This window comes from Globicephala melas, chromosome 9, assembly GCF_963455315.2.
Source record: "Globicephala melas chromosome 9, mGloMel1.2, whole genome shotgun sequence".
NCBI classification, from domain to species: Eukaryota; Metazoa; Chordata; class Mammalia; order Artiodactyla; family Delphinidae; genus Globicephala; species Globicephala melas.
In genome coordinates this window covers 93,160,887-93,182,324 of record NC_083322.1, presented here as the reverse complement: position 1 = coordinate 93,182,324, position 21,438 = coordinate 93,160,887, and the positions used below count along the sequence as shown (strand labels likewise).

The 21,438-nt window shown below is 42.2% G+C and overlaps 1 protein-coding gene and 1 non-coding gene across 2 annotated transcripts in view; both read right to left on the bottom strand.

The window, feature by feature from the left end:
* Positions 1-21,438, bottom strand: part of SUGCT (succinyl-CoA:glutarate-CoA transferase) — a 775,307-nt gene that overhangs the window by 27,776 nt on the left and 726,093 nt on the right. The window lies entirely within an intron of this gene.
* TRNAE-UUC (transfer RNA glutamic acid (anticodon UUC)) lies at positions 1,364-1,436 on the bottom strand. Its single transcript has one exon. It is a non-coding gene; the product is annotated as a tRNA-Glu (tRNA).

The following is a 21,438-nucleotide window of genomic DNA, read 5'->3' as shown; positions in this document are numbered from 1 at the left end:
GGATGTGCTTCCCTGGTGGGCGGACACAAATAAACCACCTGGAGGGCACAGTCCTCAGGGTCTCTTCCCTGCAGAGCACCCAGCTTATCCACGTTAAGGAGATACCACACATGGCCAACAGGTATGTCAAATGATTTGTCCTGATGTGCCAGGACGCGCACGGCAAACCATGGAGAGTCACTGCTGGCGGGGGGCCTGGGTGTAGGGGGTGGATTAAGGAGGGGGCAGCCCGTGGAATACACAATGTGCCTGAGGATCTACACTTGAGTCTCACACACATCAATAAAAGCCAGGGCTTCTAAGGTGGTTCTCTAATTGAGGTCAGGGTCAGAGATTCCCATGCTCATTTGACAGAAGAGGAAACCAGAAAGAAGTGAATATACCAAAGTCATGGGAAGAGTCTGTGATAACAGCAGAATTTCCCATATGGCCCAGACCACTGCAGCCACTACCAGGACGCATGTACCAGAGTCCTCGCCCAGGGGAGGCTTTGATCCAAGGACAAACCTTCCGTCCTGATGTAACTCTCTGATGGTTCAGTCTTGATTTTAGCAGTGTTAGCTACTGCTCCAGGGTCCTCCTCGCCCGAAGTTTTCCTATGTATTAAAGACAACACACCCGGAAAAGAGCGAGCACTTTCAGCAATAAAATTCAGATTGGCATAGACCAAGAGCCCCCAGGGAAGGATAGTAAAAAAGTAAGAATTGCGTATTTCCACATCTGTTCCCAATGAGATTTATGTCAAATATTTTTATTATTTGACAAAAGCAATCCGAAGAATTATTTTGTTTTTCAGGATGCCTTGAAATGTCATTAAAATTCACCTACAAGCGCACAGATACAACATACCACCTGTCTGCACTGTTAGATCAAATGAGAAAACAGAGCCCTGGGTCTCCTGAATAGGAAGAGACTTGACCTGCTACAGGCAGGGTAGGCTGTGGGGAGGAGACGCTGTTGCTTATCTTAGCATTTCTGTTCCCACCAACCTGGGGCAAGCAATCTATTTTCAGCTTGACACCAATCAGGAAATGGCTCTGCTAAAATATCCCCCCTGTTAATACAATGAGACACATCCCTGGAAAAGCGGAGAACGCCAACATGGGCCTGAGCGCTCAGATGAGAGGAAGTCACTCCTGGGCCAACATGGGAAACGCAACAGTCATTTTACAGAACACGACTGAGAAAGCAAACCTGCAAGAGGAAGTTTCTAGAAGGTCATCTGGTAACAAGTACAGAATGTCTACAGCAGTGCAAACTCTTTGGTTGAGTGATTTCATTCCTCTGTATTTACCCTAAAGATATTTTTCCATCCTTTTTTTTGGGGGGGGGGGGTCGTGCTGAGCAGCTTGCGGGATCTTAATTCCCTGACCAGGAATTGAACCCGGGCCCTCGGCAGTGAAAATGCCAAGTCCTAACCACTGGACTACCAGGGAATTCCCTCCTAAAGATATTTTTAAATGTATAGGAAAGGATGCTTATTGTTCAGAGACAGTCCTTCACCGTTCTCTCGTGCTCCTGCACACCTTGCTGGGTATGACAAGAATGCAAAATCCTTACCACTCTTTACCCAGGCCATTTCTCAGACTTGCGCTTAAAACAAGTGACCTTGAAGGATGAGGTAATGTCTCCTCCCGGCGCAAAGAGCGGACTTGCTTACTGGTTACCCAGCAGAAGTAGATTCCCTAAGCTCGATATTCCTCAGCTGTAATGCCAACCCACCGCAAGCACAGCATCCATCTGGGTCCATGAAATCACTGCCGTGGGGTTTGGGGGCCAATGGAACCAATGCCACGCTGATACTCCTGCTGTATGTTGTGCTGTAGGTAATAAAGTCCCTTGTCTCTGATCCAGGAGTCTTGTGTCATCAGCCAGCAACCACAAGACAGCAACAACTTACTTCTGAGCTGGTAAGTAGGGTAAAATCAAATTCCAAACTTGACACTTAAGACAGTGTTGTTTAGTAAAAAACAATGAAACTAAATGGCTCCAAGGAAAAAGTGATGAGGTTAATTACGGTACATATGTACCCAGAGTAGGATGCAGGCATTTAAAGTGACTTCAAGTTGCATATTGATTGACATGGAAATAATATAACTATTTTTGAGTGAAAAAAAACACTTGAGGCATCATGCTAAGTGAAATAATCCAGACAGAGAAAATCAAATTCTGCATTGTATCACCTATATGTGGATTCTAAAAAAAAAAACAAAACTCAGAGAAACAGAGAGTAGAAAAGTAGTTGCAGGAGCTGGGAGTTGGCAGGAAATAGGGAGAGGTTGGTACGAGTGCCCGAACTTTCAGCTACAAGATGAATAAGGTCTGAGGATCTAACATAAAACATGGTGACTATGGCTGACAGCACCGTATCATGTTCTCACACGCAAAAAAAGATAAATATGTGAGGTGATGGGTGTGTTCATTACCTAGATGGGGGGAGCGCTTGCCTAATGTATATGTGTACCAAATCTCCACAACGTACACTTTAAATATCTTATAATTTTATACGTCAATTATCCCTCAGTAAAGCTGAAATTAAAAAAGACGAGATCTGCCACCACTACGAATTATACCATAATTCATCCACAAAGTCTGAGAGTCGGCCCTCAGTCTTGCTGACTCATGGCTACGTGGATCCTTTTAAAATCTCTTAGGTGCCTCCCCTCCAGCTCTGGCCCGATCTAGGTCCTCCCCAGCATCTTCCTGGAGATTACAATCACCTTCGAACTGGTCTCTGTCTCCATTCCACATCTCCCTAGCCCATCTATAACTCTGCTGCCATATTAATTTTTCTTAAAAAAAAAAAAAAAGCCCAGAAATCAGAGCATGTCACTTAAAAAAATTTTTTTTATTGTGGTAAAAGTCACATAATATAAAACATACTATTTTAACCATACATAACTGTACAGTTCAGTGCATGCCCCTCTTTTGCTTCAAATACTTCAGGGCCTCCCAACTACTGACAAAAAGTCCCCCATCATCTGCTCCTGCTGGCCTCACCGAGTTTCTTTGATGTTGTCCCCCTCGCTCGGCCCCCCAGATTCATTCCTTTTTAATTCCTTGCCCCTTCTTTATGGAACGTCCCACCCCGACCCTGTTGGGCAAATGCTTATTTCAAGATTCAGCTCCCCTGGGGAAGTGTGTCAGAACTGCCTCCCCAAGTTGAAATCCCTCCTCCTTGGAGTCCCAACGAGATCACATGCAAATTCATCAAAACACTTACCAGGGGTTTCCCTGGTGGCGCAGTGGTTAAGAATCCACCTGCCAATGCAGGGGACATGGGTTCGAGCCCTGGTCCGGGGAAGATCCCACGTGCCGCGGAGCAACGAAGCGCGTGCGCCACAACTACTGAGCCTGCGCTCCAGAGCCCGTGCTCCGCAACAAGAGAAACCACCGCAATGAGAAGCCCGCACACCGCAATGAAGAGTAGCCCCTGCTCGCCGCAACTAGAGAAAGCCCGCGCGCAGCAACGAAGACCCAACACAGTCAAAAAAACAAAACAAAACAAAACAAAAGTTACCATCCTGTGTCCTATCTTTCTCTCCTATTGGCTTGTGAGCTCTCTGAGGGCAGAGACCACATCTTATTTACATCATCCACATCTAGTCTACTCTGGGAACAAAAAGACTATACATAAATGAAAAAAATACAGTGAAAACTTCAGAGCCCGAGTTCACTCATACTATCAAATCTTAATTCTGAAAAGTTCTAAGTTGAGGACCCCACCTGATGGACTCACTGTGCTGCCATCAATATTTTGCTGCCCGGAAAGGAATAAAGCAGGTGATTCCTACCTGCAAAGAATGTTGCTCTGGAAGTATTTGTTTCTGTCTGACACAGGGTGGCCCCCTCTGCTGCCATGAGGGAGAACAAACACCTTGGCAAAGTCCACAACCCTGGGACAAAAGCCATGGTGAAAAACTGACCCTGGAATGGCGTACTATGCGTCATGAGATTATCTTAGGAACTGAGCATACTAAGATGCTTTAAGCCTTTTCAATAATTTATCATTAATGAAAACATTCAAAGACAGAAACAAATGGCAACCCGGGCAGATCAAAGCAGGTGTGGGAAATAAAACAAGCAAAAGCCTTCAGACAGAATGAGTGATCCAATAGGACGTGAGCCTGAAACTGGACAGCAGGTTTCTAGATTCCATTGAAAACGTATCATTTGGGACTGGACTCTAAAACACGGACCAAATGTAAGTTTGAACTATATTTCTTCAGGATGACCCCTTTATCTGAAGCAGAGCATCACGTACGTAACAGTGCTTCCCAAAAGGTTTTAAAACATCAAGACGGATCCTGTGATAGGCCTTGACAAGCCATTTCTAGCACGAGGATTTCTGCCAAGAAAGGCTCTCCAACAGCCAGTGGCGTTTACAGAGCTCTCTCTTAAGTTAGGAGCAGGACAAGCCATCCTGACACCCATGTTGACCTGAGCTGGCCTCTCAGCTGGTTAGAGCAGGAGCTGGAAGGAAGGCATAACAGAGGGGCTGCTGGAAGGGACTGAGTCTCTGGGGGTGGCCCAGGACCCACAGGGCTACAAGCAGGCCACCAGAGAAGCTCACGAGGCGAGCTTTAAACTCCCTTAGGCCTCCATATTGGCAGCGCTTAAAGTAGGAGTCTTCCGACAACCTGCGGTGGGTCTGTGGCAGCCAGCCCTTGAAGATGGGGCAGCAGCAGCCTTCTTGCTACTTGAGGTTTTGCTTCTGAAAACGCTTTTGCTCACCCCGCTTTGGATGCCTCCATCCTGGTTTACCAAACATTGAGTCCTGAATCCTCACTCTACCTTTAGCAAGCACAGCCTTTTGTCTTAGGATCAGCATGACTTCTTTTCTCACAAGCCCTGGAGGACTTTGGTTATCTGAAGTCTCTTTTGGCCTCAGGAGCTGCCCCTCACCTTTGAGGTGGTCTCATCAAGGTTGGAAACTAGTAAGTCTGGACTCCACACTGCATCAGTTCCTCAGCCACCCAGAGCTAGAAGCACCCTCCGAACCACATATACAGAAATAGCATATTTCACTGATGGTGACTAACGATGCTACCGCGGTCTGAGCTCAGCCATGACAACAGGGGGAGACTGACCTTGAAGCACTTGTCACAGCTGACAACGGCAAGCTCAGTGCCATTCTTTGATCCAGAGTTATGGGCACATGAAGAGGATGGTTCAGTTTGTGACCTAGTCTGTGAGTGTTGTAAATGATTTGTTGTACCCGGGTTTACTTCATAAACATGTCAGAGATAGTTAGATTATCTTACCCTATGTCGTTCATTCTAGTTTCACAAAAGTAGGTAAATAAGACTCAGAGATAGGGACAGAAAGAGGAATTTGTTCCAACCCTTATCAGGTCCATTGTTCATAGAATAGCGTGTGTTTCACTTGGAAATTTCCTTAGTTTAAGGAAAGAGGAAAAAAATGGGTGGGTTATAGAGAAATCTATTGAAATTATTAAAATCACGCTCCACAGATTAGAAATAAACATCATATCCATTTTTCCTTCATTTGATTTCAGTCGTAGGCTCTATACTAGGGAAGAAAAAGTGGGGGAGTGTCTTTTTATGGTTATTTCATGTATTTCTAGATGAGAAATCACTGTATTTTATTTCCAGAAATTCCCATGATTTGGGAAAAGTTATTCAAAGCTGCACAGCCAGAATTTATACAAGTATATCGTTGACTTCATTTTGATTGAGGGTGGGGATGTATGAGATCGGGAAATGGGGAGGAGGCTATTTTATTTTAATTGCTTGGGTGGGAGCGGATCTGGTTATCAGTTTCCTATGAGATGCGCTCCGTGCTGAGGGGTTCTTGCTTGTCGCGGTCATTCAATGGAGATTCTGCGCTTCTCTCATGACTTACACATGAACTTGGTGACTTACAATAACACTTTGTGATCCAATCTCAACTTGCTCTTTTCCATCTGTGACAAGGATAACATCCCCGGCTCTGGGGGGGCCTGGCAGCACCTTTTCCCTGCCAGTGAGACTGAGCTCTGACCCGTGCAGAAGCAGCAGCTACAGGAGGGAGAGCACAGGACTCGACAGTAACAGGAGAGATGGCCCAGGGCATGTCCATTCTCACCCCATTTGGGCAACATGTAGCTTGTCTGAGTAACTCCTAAGTTGTGCTCCACGGACATTGAGCTTGGAGAAGGATATGCTTGGTCACGTCCAGGGTCATGGGATGGTAAGCACCAAACTTTCCAAAAGATGGCAGAAGGGAAGTACTACCAGATAGGATGGATCCACAAGTTCATTTTTCTAGATAACAGATAAGGAGCTAAGTTAAACACCTCTGGTCTGGTTGAAACAGCTTCTAGAACAGTTTCATATGTTTTCTCTCCATTTGTTCCTTCAGAAACTTTTTCAGCCAAACCACGAATCTCTTTCCAACACAGAGCAGTCCTATTGCTCTATGGTTAAGTTAAACTTCTGATCACTCCTTAATAAAGTCCTTAACTTCTGAAGGGGTGAAAGAGGACAATCCATTACCAGTAAGAAAATATTCCTATCATAGGATCACTAACGGATGCCCAGAGGATGATGCAAAACAGTGTCGCTTGTTTATTAGTTAGTTTTCCATTTTTCCATTAATGCAGAATCCTCCTTGTGAGTCCTTTCTCTCCTGTTCTCTCTTCGGAGCCTTTGTGCTCTGCTTCCTTCTTCCCAGAACCCTGCCTCCCAAGTAGTTGTCCAATTTACTTTTCCACCTGTAAAGTCTCCATCAAAAATTCAGGGTCCTATTCGTCTTTTAGGTTCTTCAAAATTAAAACGCATATGATAAACCTTTGTCTTGTTAATGCTACCCACTTCTTATTGCAGGACCCTGATGTTCTCTGCATCTCTATTCTCTGACTAAAAAGAAAGAAAAGTTTCTGAGTAAGAAAGTGGTGGAAAAGGAAAGGAAAAGCAAAAGGGAAAGGAAAGAAAAAGAAAGGAAAGGAAAGGAAAGGAAAGAAGGAGCGAAGAGAAAAAAGGAAAGAAAAGAAAAAGGGGAGTGACAATAGGGGGAAAACTCTGTTCTGTGACATTTGAAACTAGGCCATTACCGTGACTAAATTCTTACAATGTTTTTGATTTTCAGCCACTGTTTTTTTTCAGTCATAGTATCTGCAAATTAGTGACGTTGAGCTAATATAAATAACTTTTCTCTTTCATTTTTTATTCTTTGTTTTAAAATGAAGGATTCAATCTCTGACAGTAGCTGCATAGATTATCTGACTCTGTATCAGTTCTTTCAAAAGGGTGTAGTATGTCTTTCAGAAGTAGAATTGACAAATTCCTGAAACTTAGATCTACCAAAACACAAAAGTGTTTTTTTTATTTTATCTACTATGTTTTAATGTAAATATATAATACTTTATAAGAAACACCATATGCAGCTCAACTAATATGATTCATAGTGTTGTCATTAGAAATTGGCCAATAATCATGTTGAGGTGAAACAATCTTTACTTTGAAAATTACCAAACATTGTTCTACTTTTTAACAATAGTAATGTATAGGGCTTCCCTGGTGGCGCAGTGTTTGAGAGTCCGCCTGCCGATGCAGGGGACGCGGGTTCGTGCCCCGGTCCGGGAAGATCCCACATGCCGCGGAGCGGCTGGGCCCGTGAGCCATGGCCGCTGAGCCTGCGTGTCCGGAGCCTGTGCTCCGCAACGGGAGAGGCCACAACAGTGGGAGGCCCGCGTACCGCAAAAAAAAAAAAAAAGTAATGTATCTCTGCCTCTTTTCTCACAGTAATTGATGAGGGTAAGACTAAAATAAATAAATTCACGAAGAAAGGAAAAAGAGAAAGAAAAGAAGGAACAATGATAAAAGAATGAAAATACAATGGCCACATGGGCTCATATAGCCACACACATAAAAATTTGGCTTGAAGTCCCCGGGCAGCCAAAGCAAAGAAAGGGAGATACAGTCTTATTATTAGATAAGAAGAAATGTACTAGTTCCTCAGGGAAGCAAATGTATTTTCCTCAAAGGTGAGGGGCAGCTCCTGAGGCCAAAATGTATTAATTTCACAAGGAACTCATGCTGGTGGGGTCTCATCTGGGGAACACTGAGAGATGAGTTCTACAGGCGAGGATGCCACACAGAGTCCCCCCTTAAAAATTGAAAGTACAGCATTAAAACACAACCTAATTTAGGCAGTTTTTAAACCCAAGTGTGAAGCTTTCTGTCCGCCAGCTTGAGTGAAGGCACTAACGGAGTGCTTAACCTTTAGACACTCTTGTTGAGACTAGATCACAGGCGGTTCACTATTGCCTTTTCAGTGCGGGCGTGGAAGGCCAGCAATGTGATGAGATAGTTGAAAGCAGATCCGTGGTCTAGACCAGAGAAACTCAACCAACCATATTCGGGGCTCTTACCACCAACCACATCCGGATCTCCGGCAGCTGTTCCACTCATCCGTGGCTGCCCCACTCCCCCCGGAGTTAGGCCCTAGGGGTAAATACGGACACAACTTCTCACAGGGAGTTATTTCCAGCATATAAAGGATTGAGTATGCGCCTTCTGCAAACAAGGAAGAACATATTCTTGGGGCCTATGCAGTTGGGATCATCCCTGTGGAGTTGCAGAGACTGAGACTGGAACAGCTCTAGGGGACGAAGCATCCTCACCCACGCTGCACACCACTGATGACGCTTTACAAAGTGAGCTTTGTCATGCAGGGTGACTGGGTCCCAACCAGAGGGGGCCCAGTGCCTATGGCATTTGAGGCGCTTTTCCCTCCCCAGAATCTGGGTCTCAGAGCCTACCCTCTCACTGGTCAGCACAGCACTGGTCCCCACAAAGATCTGATTTACTTCTGATTTTAGGATGTAATACAGTGTTTAAAATCAAGTTTAAATTTTAGTAAGTTCCTATCTGTTTCCCTTCATATACTGTCCTTTTGACCTAAATGGGGATTTTTGCACCCCAAAAGACCTTCCCAACCAAGAACTAGATAAGCAAAATCCACGTTTATTCAAACATAGTGAGACAAATCTTTTTCAATCTATGGATGGGTCACTGATAGGAAATGAATAGGGAAGTTAGTAAGACATTTCAATATCTTCACGATGACAAGAAATACTACATAGAATATGAAAACCTTTCTGAGAATTCCTAAAACCACTTGTTTGATTTGTCATTTAGTGGGCTGAGAGACATTGCTTCAAGGTGAAGGAAAAATAGTTGCTCTGGACAAGTCCAGGAAATCTCTCCTGCTCCTAAGGTCCTAATCAGGATGGATCAGCTTCACGTAAATGTGATCTAAACCTGCATTTGACATCTCTTCAAAGGATCAAAATACTGAACAGCATAAAACGTTGCTGGGTTTGGCCTCACTCATTTTTAACTTCTATCCTGATGCTTTGGAATGGCTTCTAGATCATCTAGATGCACATGCCCTGCCAGAAAGAATGAAGAGAATGGACACACGCTAAGGATCGCATATAACCAGAATGAGCTGTACTAGACTATTGATATATGCAAGTAATATTTCCCCATATTTATCCCATAGAGTGCCATTTAACATTATTAAATTTTGTAGGCAAATGCATTTGGAAAGGAGTGTTCCGTTTAATTTAACACAGCTCTCCTTAAGGAGAACAACACACAAACATTTTCCCCTACAAATTGGCTCCAGGTAAGGCATGAAAGCGTATCCTACTGTTCAGGCTTCCAGAGACAATTCCGGAGACACATTCTTAAAAGTGGAGGAAAAAAACTGATGTCAAAAAGCTATCTAATTGGAGCCTAGTACTGAAGTAAACCATGCATTAGTTGCACTGGAAAAAGTAAAAATCAATGAAGAACATCTCCATCTCATTAGGAAGCTGATTTGGGAGGCGACACGGTCTTGCTCAGTGGGCAGAGGACCTTGGTGACAGCCTGCACTTGGCCAGCCAACACTATATTTATATCTGTTAAAAACATCTCTCACTTCTGGGTACACAAACCGAAATACTTGAAAATGAAACAAGTGTAATACGTACGTGCGGGAATAATTCAAATAATTAAGAACTGGGTACAATTTGAAATCGTATAACTTAGAATAAAGAACTTGTGGAAATTTCCAGCAAAGGTGCCACAGATGCTTAAAGTACAATCCCTTTGGTTTGGTCAGTTTCTTCTTGGCCATTATTAGAAGGGGAGGAAGCTGGAAGTACACTCATCTCCAGATGATCCTCCTGGAAACCTGCCTAAAAGGGCGACATGTAGATTTGAAAATAAACAGGCTGAGGCCGATTAGGGTAGAAAAGTTTCCAGGAGCTGATCTGTGACATTTCTATCTAACAAGAACATTGAACTCTGCCATGTTCCTTATCGAAAGTCAACCTGGAGCTATTGTGTGATCTGCCCAGGAAGGGCCAAGTCACCCACCTACTTCCCATCGAAAAGCATGCTATTTTCATTACATTGATGGTGGACTTTTCAACTTAGAACTCCTCAAGCGGTCATGCAAGTGTGCTGCCACCCAAGCAAAACTCACTATTTTCTTGCGTGCTGCTGTTATTGTTGTTGTAGTTGTGTGTCTTCGTGTATCTGTATGTGTGCGTATGTGTGTGTGTGTGTGTGTGTCTGTCTGTCTTTGAAGGAATCCACATGGTAGGGGCTGGGAATTCTTGGGGAGGAGCCTATTGAACTGGGTGTCACTCAACTTGAAAGATCTGGAGACACCAACTGGCCACTTGAGGAAAGAGGACGGCAAGCACCCAGCTCGGTTCTATCTTAGGTTTGATTGTATTTGAAGCAAGTATAGAAGAGCTGGAGTCTTCTGGGTCTTCCCCTGACTCTTCATCAATGAAAGGTGGGAGAAGAAGGCCATCCCAGCAGAAGCCAAGGCCAGGGAGTGGAATGACTGATAACAAAGGAGAAAAGCAAGAGACAGACGACAGGGTCCTGGAGGCACCATGGAGTCCTCAGTGAGGGACCTCTTGGTCACACTTCTTCATCTTCTTTGCAGGGCAGGGAGGGGTGTTGTGTATGAACCCAGCTGCCTTCAGAGCCTTCACTGAGAGAGCACCAGTATGTAGACAAGAAGTTTAGCCTTTGAAAAAGAGTTAACTTGGACTTGGTAAACTATTTCAGTTTGAAGCCATTCAAGATTTTTTTTCTTTGGCCTCGCTTTGTGGCTTGCGGGATCTCAGTTCACCCCAGGGATTGAACACAGGTCACGGCAGTGAAAGCCTGGAATCCTAACCACTAGGCAACCAGGGAACTTCCGCCATTCAAGGTTTTTCAAGTATTTCTAAATACTTTTTCACTATGTAATTGAAAGTGACCTGATATGGGGGACGTGGGGAGAACTCACATCCATTTACAGTAAACCCGGATAGCGGTATTTCCTAATATCATCTGTGTGTACACAGTATTTTTCCCTTCTAAGAGAGCATCCAAATCTTGCAAGAATAAACATTCACCTTCAAAAATCCTTAGGGTAAGTTAATACTTTTCAGATGTGCCAGCTCAGATGTCGTATCACCATTGATGTGTGTATGACGGCTGCTGAACACTCACTGAAGCACATATATATGTGTGCGAACTGATGCGTTAAAGTTAGTATATACATGATGAAATATAATACTGGAAATTTCATTTAAAAAAAGAGAAAGGAATTCCCTGGTGGTCCAGTGGTTAGGACTCTGTGCTTCCACTGCAGGGGGCACGGGTTCCACCCCTGGTTGGGGAACTAAGATAGATCCTATAGGCCACACGGCATGGCCAAAAAAATTAAAATAAAATACAAAAAGAGAAAATATGTAGAGGCATTGGCAAGATTGGGAGAAGAACAAATGGAAAGAGATACTTCAAACTTCTCCAAGTTGATGTACCATACATTTGTAATGTTTCTCTTTAAAATAAGTATTTTTAGTGCCACTAAAGATCAGTCCTCTGAATTTCCAACATCTTTTAGATTCATGGGGCATTTGAAAGTATTTACAGTATCTGGAAAGCTTGTGTATTGTGCAAGACTTTCTCTGGTTTCAAACAGCATTGTCTGGGCCTGGAAGCAAAATAGAGTATCCTTCTGATGGCACTAATGGGACCCTCCTTGCAAATACTGATGTCATTATGTACAATGGCTGCAAGAATAAATTTATATGGGAACAAAAGACTGACATGAACACAAAATCTATATATCTCAAGTCTCAGCTCCCAAAGAAATAGCCAAGACCACTATGAGAAACAACCTTTGAAGTGGGGAGTGCAGATGAGGTGCTATGCCCTTTTGTGGGTAGTTGTTTTTCCCCACCACACGAAGGGCTCATAATCTAATGGTTATCACTGGCCGTTGAGCAACGGAACATCAAAGGTTTCTGGGGGAGTAGAGTTACTGCCAGATTTGACACTAAATCTGTTTGTGGGTCATATTCCAGTGTGAGTGACATGAATAATAGAATGATGGAGAAAGTTATCCATTAAATGTTGCGTTAGTGATCTATCTTACAACTACCTTGGAACACAATCACGGGTGGCAATTCTTTCAAAAATTATAGCCGTGTTGGTAATTTCATGTGTAGAAGGAATGGCATGACTATAACAAATAGATAAACTATAAAAACTATTTTCTGTTTCACATTCAGACTTGTGCAATGTCACAGTACATGAGGACCTCCAAGACATCCATGGGGTTGCTTTGTAGAAGCAAACTAGCCTAAGGCTATGTCTGTACTTTGCCAAACACAGAATGAGAAAGGATTAGCCATTTTTTTGCGGTCTTCAAAATGGCAATGGAGGCTTCACTGGCTAAAGGAGAAGAAGCTGTCTTGCTGCATACTGGATACGATAAAACTCAGACATTCCTGCTGTTATTCTTTATTCTACCAAGAAACTGCGAATGAACTTGATGCTCTACAGAAGCAAGAAGAGATATAACAATTATAAACACATGCACATACAATCAGAGCCCTAGAATACATAAAACAAAAACTGACATAGCTAAAGGGAAGAACATACAATTCATCAATAATGGTTGGAGACTTTGATACAACACTTTCAATAATGGTTACAGCAACTACAAAGAAGAAGAATGAGAATATAGAAGATTTCAATAACACTGTAAACTGACTAGATCTAACAGACAACTATAGACGTCAACCAGCAACAGCAGAACACATATTATACTCAATAGCCAGACTTATCAAGAAAAAAAGACAGAAGACTCAAATCAATAGAATTAGAAATGAAAAAGGAGAAGTAACAACTGACACTGCAGAAATACAAAGGATCATGAGAGATTACTACAAACAACTCTATGCCAATAAAATGGACAACCTGGAAGAAATGGACAAATTCTTAGAAATGCACAAAATTCCGAGACTGAACCAGGAGGAAATAGAAAATATGAACAGACCAATCACAAGCACTGAAATTGAAACTGTGATTAAAAATCTTCCAACAAACAAAAGCCCAGGACCAGATGGCTTCACAGGTGAGTTCTATCAAATATTTACAGAAGAGCTAACACCTATCCTTCTCAAACTCTTCCAAAATATAGCAGAGGGAGGAACACTCCCAAACTCATTCTATGAGGCCACCATCACTCTGATACCAAAACCAGACAAAGATGTCACAAAGAAAGAAAACAAAGATGTCACAAAGAAAGAAAACTATTGAACACAGATGCAAAAATCCTCAACAAAATACTAGCAAACAGAATCCAACAACACATTAAAAGGATCATACACTATGATCAAGTGGGGTTTATCCCAGGAACGCAAGGATTCTTCAATATACACAAATCAATCAATGTGATACACCATATTAAGAAATTGAAGGAGAAAAACCATATGATCATCTCAATAGATGCAGAGAAAGCTTTCAACAAAATTCAACACCCATTTATGACAAAAACCCTCCAGAAAGTAGGCACAGAGGGAACTTTCCTCAAAATAATAAAGGCCATACATGACAAACTTAGAGCCAACATCGTCCTCAATGGTGAAAAACTGAAAGCATTTCCACTAAGATCAGGAACAAGACAAGGTTGCCCACTCTCACCACTCTTATTCAACATAGTTTTGGAAGTTTTAGCCACAGCAATCAGAGACGAAAAAGAAAAAAAGGAATGCAAATCGGAAAAGAAGAAGTAAAGCTGTCACTGTTTGCAGATGACATGATACTATACATAGAGAATCCTAAAGATGCTACGAGAAAACTACTAGAGCTAATCAATGGATTTGGTAAAGTAGCAGGATACAAAATTAATGCACAGAAATCTCTTGCACTCCTATACACTAATGATGAAAAATCTGAAAGTGAAATTAAGAAAACACTCCCATTTACCACTGCAACAAAAAGAATAAAATATCTAGGAATAATCCTACCTAAGGAGACAAAAGACCTGTATGCAGAAAATTATATGACACTGATGAAAGAAATTAAAGATGATACAAATAGATGGAAGAGATATACCACATTCTTGGATTGGAAGAATCAACATTATGAAAATTACTACCCAAAGCAATCTACAGATTCAATGCAATCCCTATCAAACTACCACTGGCATTTTTCACAGAACTAGAACAAAAAATTTCACAATTTGTATGGAAACACAAAAGACCCCGAATAGTCAAAGCAATCTTGAGAAAGAAAAATGGAGCTGGGAGAATCAGGCTCCCTGACTTCAGACTATACTACAAAACTACAGTAATCAAGACAGCATGGTACTGGCACAAAAACAGAAATATAGATCAATGGAACAGGATAGAAAGCCCAGAGATAAACCCACGCACATATGGTCACCTTATCTTGCTAAAGGAGGCAGGAATGTACAGTGGAGAAAGGACAGCCTCTTCAATAAGTGGTGCTGGGAAAACTGGACAGGTACATGTAAAAGAATGAAATTAGAACACTCCCTAACACCACAGACAAAAATAAACTCAAAATGGATTTAAGACCTAAATGTAAGGCTAGACACCATCAAACTCTTAGAGGAAAACATAGGCAGAACACTCTATGACATAAAACACAGCAAGATCCTTTTTGACCCACCTCCTAGAGAAATGGAAATAAAAACAGAAATAAACAAATGGGACCTAATGAAACTTAAAACCTTTTGCACAGCAAAGGAAACCATAAACAAGTCGAAAAGACAACCCTCAGAATGGGAGAAAATATTTGCAAATGAAGCAACTGACAAAGGATTAATCTCCAAAATTTACAAGCAGCTCATGTAGCTCAATATAAAAAAAAACAAACAACCCAATCCAAAAATGGGCAGAAGATCTAAATAGACATTTCTCCAAAGAAGATATACAGATGGCCAACAAACACATGAAAGAATGCTCAACATCATTAATCGTTAGAGAAATGCACATCAAAACTAAAATGAGATATCATCTCACACCAGTCAGAATGGCCGTCATCAAAAAATCTAGAAACAATAAATGCTGGAGAGGGTGTGGAGAAAAGGAAACCCTCTTGCAATCTTGGTGGGAATGTAAATTGGTACAGCCACTATGGAGAACAATATGGAGGTTCCTTCAAAAACTAAAAATAGAACTGCCATACGACCAGCAATCCCACTACTGGGCATATACCCTGAGAAAACCATAATTCAAAAAGAGTCATGTACCACAATGTTCATTGCAGCTCTATTTACAATAGCCAGGACATGGAAGCAACCTAAGTGTCCATCAAAAGATGAATGGATAAAGAAGATGTGGCACATATATACACTGGAATATTACTCAGCCATAAAAAGGAACGAAACTGAGTTATTTGTACTGAGGTGGATTGACCTAGAGACTGTCATACAGAGTGAAAAATAAGTCAGAAAGAGAAAAACAAATACCGTATGCAGACACATATATATGGAATCTAAAAAAAAGAAAAAAAAAAGAAAATGGTCAGAAGAACCTAGGGGCAAGATGGGAATAAAGATGCAGACCTACTAGAGAATGGACTTGAGGATATGGAGATGGGGAAGGGTAAGCTGGGAGAAAGTGAGAGAGTGGCATGGACATATATATACTACCAAACATAAAATAGATAGCTAGTGGGAAGCAGCCGCATAGAACAGAGAGATCAGCTTGGTGCTTTGTGACCACCTAGAGGGGTGCAATAGGGAGGGTGGGAGGGAGGGAGATGCAAGAGGGAAGAGATATGGGGACATATGTATATGTATAACTGATTCACTTTGTTATAAAGCAGAAACTGACACACCATTATAAAGCAATTACACTCTAATAAAGATGTTTAAAAAGAAAAAGAGAATGCAAAAAAAGAAAGAGTGCATAGAAAATTCTACAGGATACACCATGTTAGGCTATAAAAGGAGTCACAAAAAATTTAAAAGGATTGAAATCATATAAAATATAACACTCCATACAATGAAACAAAGTAGAAATCAATAACAAAGAAATTTGAAAAATTAAAAAATATGAGAAAATAAAACAACACCCTCTTAAACAATCAATGGGGCAAAGAAGAAATCACAGGGGAAATTAGAAAATATTTTGAGATGAATGAAAACAAAAATACAACATTTCAAAATATATGAGATGCAGCTACAACAGTATGTAGAAGAAAATGTATAGTTCTAAATACATTTATTTAAAAAGGAGAAAATCTCAAATCAATAACCTAACTTTCTATCTTAAGAAAGTATCAATGAGACTTCCCTGGCGGTCCAGTGGTTAAGGCTCTGCGCTGCCACTGCAGGGGGCACGGGTTTGATTGCTGGTTGGGGAACTAAGATCCTGCATGCCACAGGGCGCGGCCAAAAAAAAAAAGGATTGAAAGGAGCAAACTAAATCAAAGCCAGAAGGAGGAGGAAAATATTAAATAATAGAACCTAAATAAATGAAATGGAAAACAGAAGAATAATAGAAAAACCAACAAAGCTAAAAGTTGGTTTTTTGAAAAGATCAACAAATATGATAAACTTTTAGCTAGACAGGCCAATAATAAAAGAGAAAACTCCAATTACTAAAATCAGGAGCGAGAGAGGGGGCGTTACTACTGATCTTAGAGAAAGAAAAAAGGATTTTAAGGGAGCACTATAAACGACTGTATGACAACATTTTATATAACTTAGATGAAATAAGCAAATTCCTAGAAAGATACAAACTGTCAAAACTGAATCAAGAAGAAATAGCCTAACAGTTCTAGAGGCTGGGAAGTGTAAGAGCAAGGTGCCAGTCAATTCAGCTCCTGGTGAGAGCTCTCTTCTTGACTTGTAAATGGGTGCCTTCTCACTGGGTCCTCACAGGGCAGAGAGGAAACCAGCAAGATCTCTCACGTCTCTTCTTATAAGGACATCAATTTCAACGTGAGGATCTCATCCTCATGAGATCTTATCACTTATCACCTCATCTAACTCTTATCACTTCTCAAAGGTCCCATCTCTAAATGTTATCACATTGGGGGCTAAGCCTACAACACATGAATTTTGCATGGATACAAACATTTAGTCCGTAATGCAAAACAAACTACTTGAACCTAGAAAATTTCTGATTGCCTTTATCCCCGCTTTTCATTGTTGCTCTTTCACATTCTTCTGGTTTCTATCAGCAATTTCAGGAAATCACCTGATCCACTATCTATAAAGAGCCCATAAAGAGGAATTCTGTGGATGTTTGGCTAACACCAAACAAAGAGTCTAAGAAAAAGACAATGTTACTCAATTCTCAAGAGCTCTTTTCTGTTTTCCATTATAAGCTAAGAAGTATAAGCCTCAAGATTCCCATTATTATTATTGAAATATTGAGTAACAGCATGGCCCTGTTTAGAAAGAGTCAAACTGTACTAGATAGTATTTACTCAGCGTTAACTAGCTACTGTTAGTTCTTAATTAGAAAAAGGAGCAATGGAGTAGAAATTTTTAAAGGATAATTCATCCAATGTTCATTTTGTTAGGCTTGAGTATTACGCTCCCTGAGTTCTGTGCTTCAAGGAGAACACCAAAGTTGCACTGTGAAGAGGCCACTTTGGAGGCAATAAGAAGCCATCCAGTTTCATTACCTTGGTCTCTGGTGCAGCTACTCTGTCCTCTCCACTCTGAACTGGAGGTCTGCCAGTCTCACGCAAAGCACAAACCCCAAAGAGCTATTTTTGCTCATGAGTGCGTGTGTTGAGCTCTATCTGAAGGGCTTTGCAGAATAGAGAATGGTAACACTTGGAATAAATGGCGCTAATATCACAGGAAAGTTGAAAGCATGCTGTGGTTTGTCACAATGGTTGTCTCTGGGAAGATAATATAGATGCGGATAACTGAGGGAGATGAATGCATTGTGATTGCATCTATTAAGTGTATTAAAGGGTAAGTCAAACAAGGCTTGTTCCTTTCCCTGAAGCAATTCAAATTGCAGGAGTCATGCAGAAACCAGGCTTTACATGGGGGAATACCAGGTGGGCTCATCCCGTAAGATGAAAAACCATTCTCAGTGTGAAAGTTAAAAAAAAAAAAGGAAGAAAAAAAGCTTTAATAAAAGAGTCAGGATGCACTTAAGAAAAAAATAAAATGATTCCAAGGGAAAGTCTTGGAATCATAAGCTCACTCATAACCCAGCGACATCACCAATTAAGCTTGGCAAGCTGTGGTCTGCTACAGTTCTCTTCTTCCTTGAAACAGAGACCACAAAGAGCTCTGGGCATAAACACTAAACTTAGAGAAACTTACATGCGGTCCACAAGGACTATTCATAGCAGCATACTGTCCATGTGACTGGAGAATGGATAAATAAATTATGATGTTACGATAGAATATTATATAGCAGTAAAAATAAGTGCGCATAGAACACCATGATAGCGTCTTAGAAACTGTGAGTGCAGAAGGTTCACCTTGACTTCACCAAAGTATTGATGGCACAGAATTAATAAGCAACAGGCACTCTACATGTTTCCTTCCTCTGTTCACATCACCTAGAGAGACTATGCATTTCTTGGGCACGTAGACTGAGTTTTACGCAAGGCTGTGTATTCGAGCCCCAGAGGTGGTCTTCCCTGCTAAATGTGCCCTGTAATGGGCACCGAGGTGAAACAGAGAGCTGAGGTCCTTGGACCTAGGCTGATGGCTGATGGGCTAATCCTCCCATCCAGTCCAGGGGGATTTTCCTGCAGGGTTTAAACTTGGCTGAAGGCCAAGTGAGGAAGTTTACCACCAACAGGGAAAAGCCTCCATTCACAATTCAGGGAGATCAGGGTCCTCGGCCTCAAGAGTGACTTGACTGAGTGAAGATTAGAAGAGAGACCGAGATTCACTTAAGCAGAGAATGTAACTCAAAATGGGATATGCAATACCAAATGCCAGATTTTTGTTAAGGATGCAGGCGACAGTGCTGGACTAGAGAAAACTGCAGATTTACGGAAGAGATTTATGGTCCCAAAGAAGAACCTTGACCAGTCAATGCTCGTGTCTAGGAAAAGGGCAGATTGAAGAGCCTTTGGGTTTCTTCTGAGGCGAGAAATTATAACAAGTATTTTCTTCCTCTTTGGATTAAAGTCAAAGCACACGCTTCTTTTACCATCATTTATTGATGGTAAGTCTCTGGCTAAGTTCTTTATGTGTATATGTGCTGTGGATGAATGAATGAGGCCAAAATGTGGTTCATTATCACCAATGAGCAAATTAAAGTCACTTTGACCTAGAATTTGAGTCAAAACTGCTTCATGACCTTGATTTTCTGATTCTTCAAGGGCATTTTCCAGACCAAATATCTCTTCATGGAATATCTTCAACATACAAAGCATGCGATTCTCTGATGGCTTCTGGCAGTCACTTTTTGCTAAGCAACTCTCATGTTTTTAATAGATACATGTATAACTGAGTCCATTTGCCATACACCTGAAACTAATACAACATTGTTAACCAACTATACTCCAATATAAAATAAAAAGTTAAAAAGAAAAAAAATCCAGGCATGGGACCAGGGGTTCTGAGTTCCCAGATGGAGACCCCACAGGGTACACATCCTGAAGGAAACATTACTTATCTCTTTCTTTTCCTTCTACACACCCTCAGGCTAAGGAGTTTTCTTAAACTCCTTAGAGGCTCCAACTGCATCTCGAGTGTACCTGCCATGCCGTCCACCTCCCACCCTGGCTCACTTTCTGACCTTTCCGAGAGCACGTATGAAATGACCTTGTACCAGAGTGCCTGCTCCGGGTCTATCAGTAGAGCCAAGGGCTGAGGCTTCCATGACAGCTCAGGAAGCAGATCTCCCACTGGTAATTACTTCATGTTGCCCATGCCTGTGTAGAGCAGGCAAAAAGCAGTAAATAGCAATGGGACACACAGGGGACGTAGAGGCCGATAAGGGCAGCTACATGTTCATTTTCCTGCAAGGTAAATGCTACTCACTGTTATCAGCAAGTTGCTAGCTTGAATCCCGCTCATTTGGGGATGAGACGAAACATACCAGCGGGCTCTTTCCAGGGAAGAGACAGTCATGGGGGACTTGGAGACAGTGAGGAAAGCCAGAGTGCTTTGCTTCTTTACAAGCAGGCGTGTGATTTCAGTTTTGCCTGAGGCTGTTGCCTCCGGCTCCTGAGTGAAAACCGAGAACTCTGCCCCAGGAGTCAGCACCCGACCGACCACCGAGGTGTGAACTCGAAGGCAGGCTCCAAAAGCCACCTGACGGAGAAGGAGGGCGTTTCCTTCTGAAGCGCCAGGTCTGCAAAAAGGGCTGAAGGGCTTCCTGATATCTGGGCTGGGGTGCTGGTACTTCCTCCACCGGGGGGGGGGCAGCTGGATGACATCTCTACCGCTGGTTAATTCTACAGAGACGCTGGGGTACGTGGCAATCATTTCACTAAGCCCCAAAGGGATCCCTGGGAGACATATAGTCCAATTCAGAGACAAGTTAACCTTATTCATCAAAGAGCCCTACACTCCTCTAAACCCTGGCATAAAAATCAAGTGTCTCCCCTCACAGGTGTGGATAACCAAGAGGAAACAATTCAGGTGACAGCAAGATTTTTTTTCTTTTTATCACATCTGAGCTAATACTGGAACACCTCGAGTCTCCTTTGAATTTGCAAATTAACTGACTCTAGTGGGGTTTATATTAATATTGTGGAACTAGACCACTTCTCCAGGTTGGAGTGGAAAAGACGGTAATATCAGATTTTAATAAATGTCTGGGGCCTATTGTGAAGTTGCTCTTTTCTCCAGTCTAAAATCTTCATTTGATAATCATAAACACACACACACACACGCACACATGCACACACACACACACACACACATCTCCCTTTCCAGCTGGAGCCCCTGCCAGTCAGGAGGGTACAACCACCACTACTCCTGGAAGCTTCTGGAAACAAAGGCCTCTGCAGCAGATGCTGGCTGGGGAAAGCGGAGGCATTTACTCCTGCTCTTGGGCCCTGACTGGGTCCTTCTTTGCCCCTGGAGAAAGTCTAGTCTCCTCACCTGGCTACAGTGGCAGCTCTTCGAGGTGAAAGCATTCCTGCCCACACTAAACCGGCCTCCAGATGCTGCCTC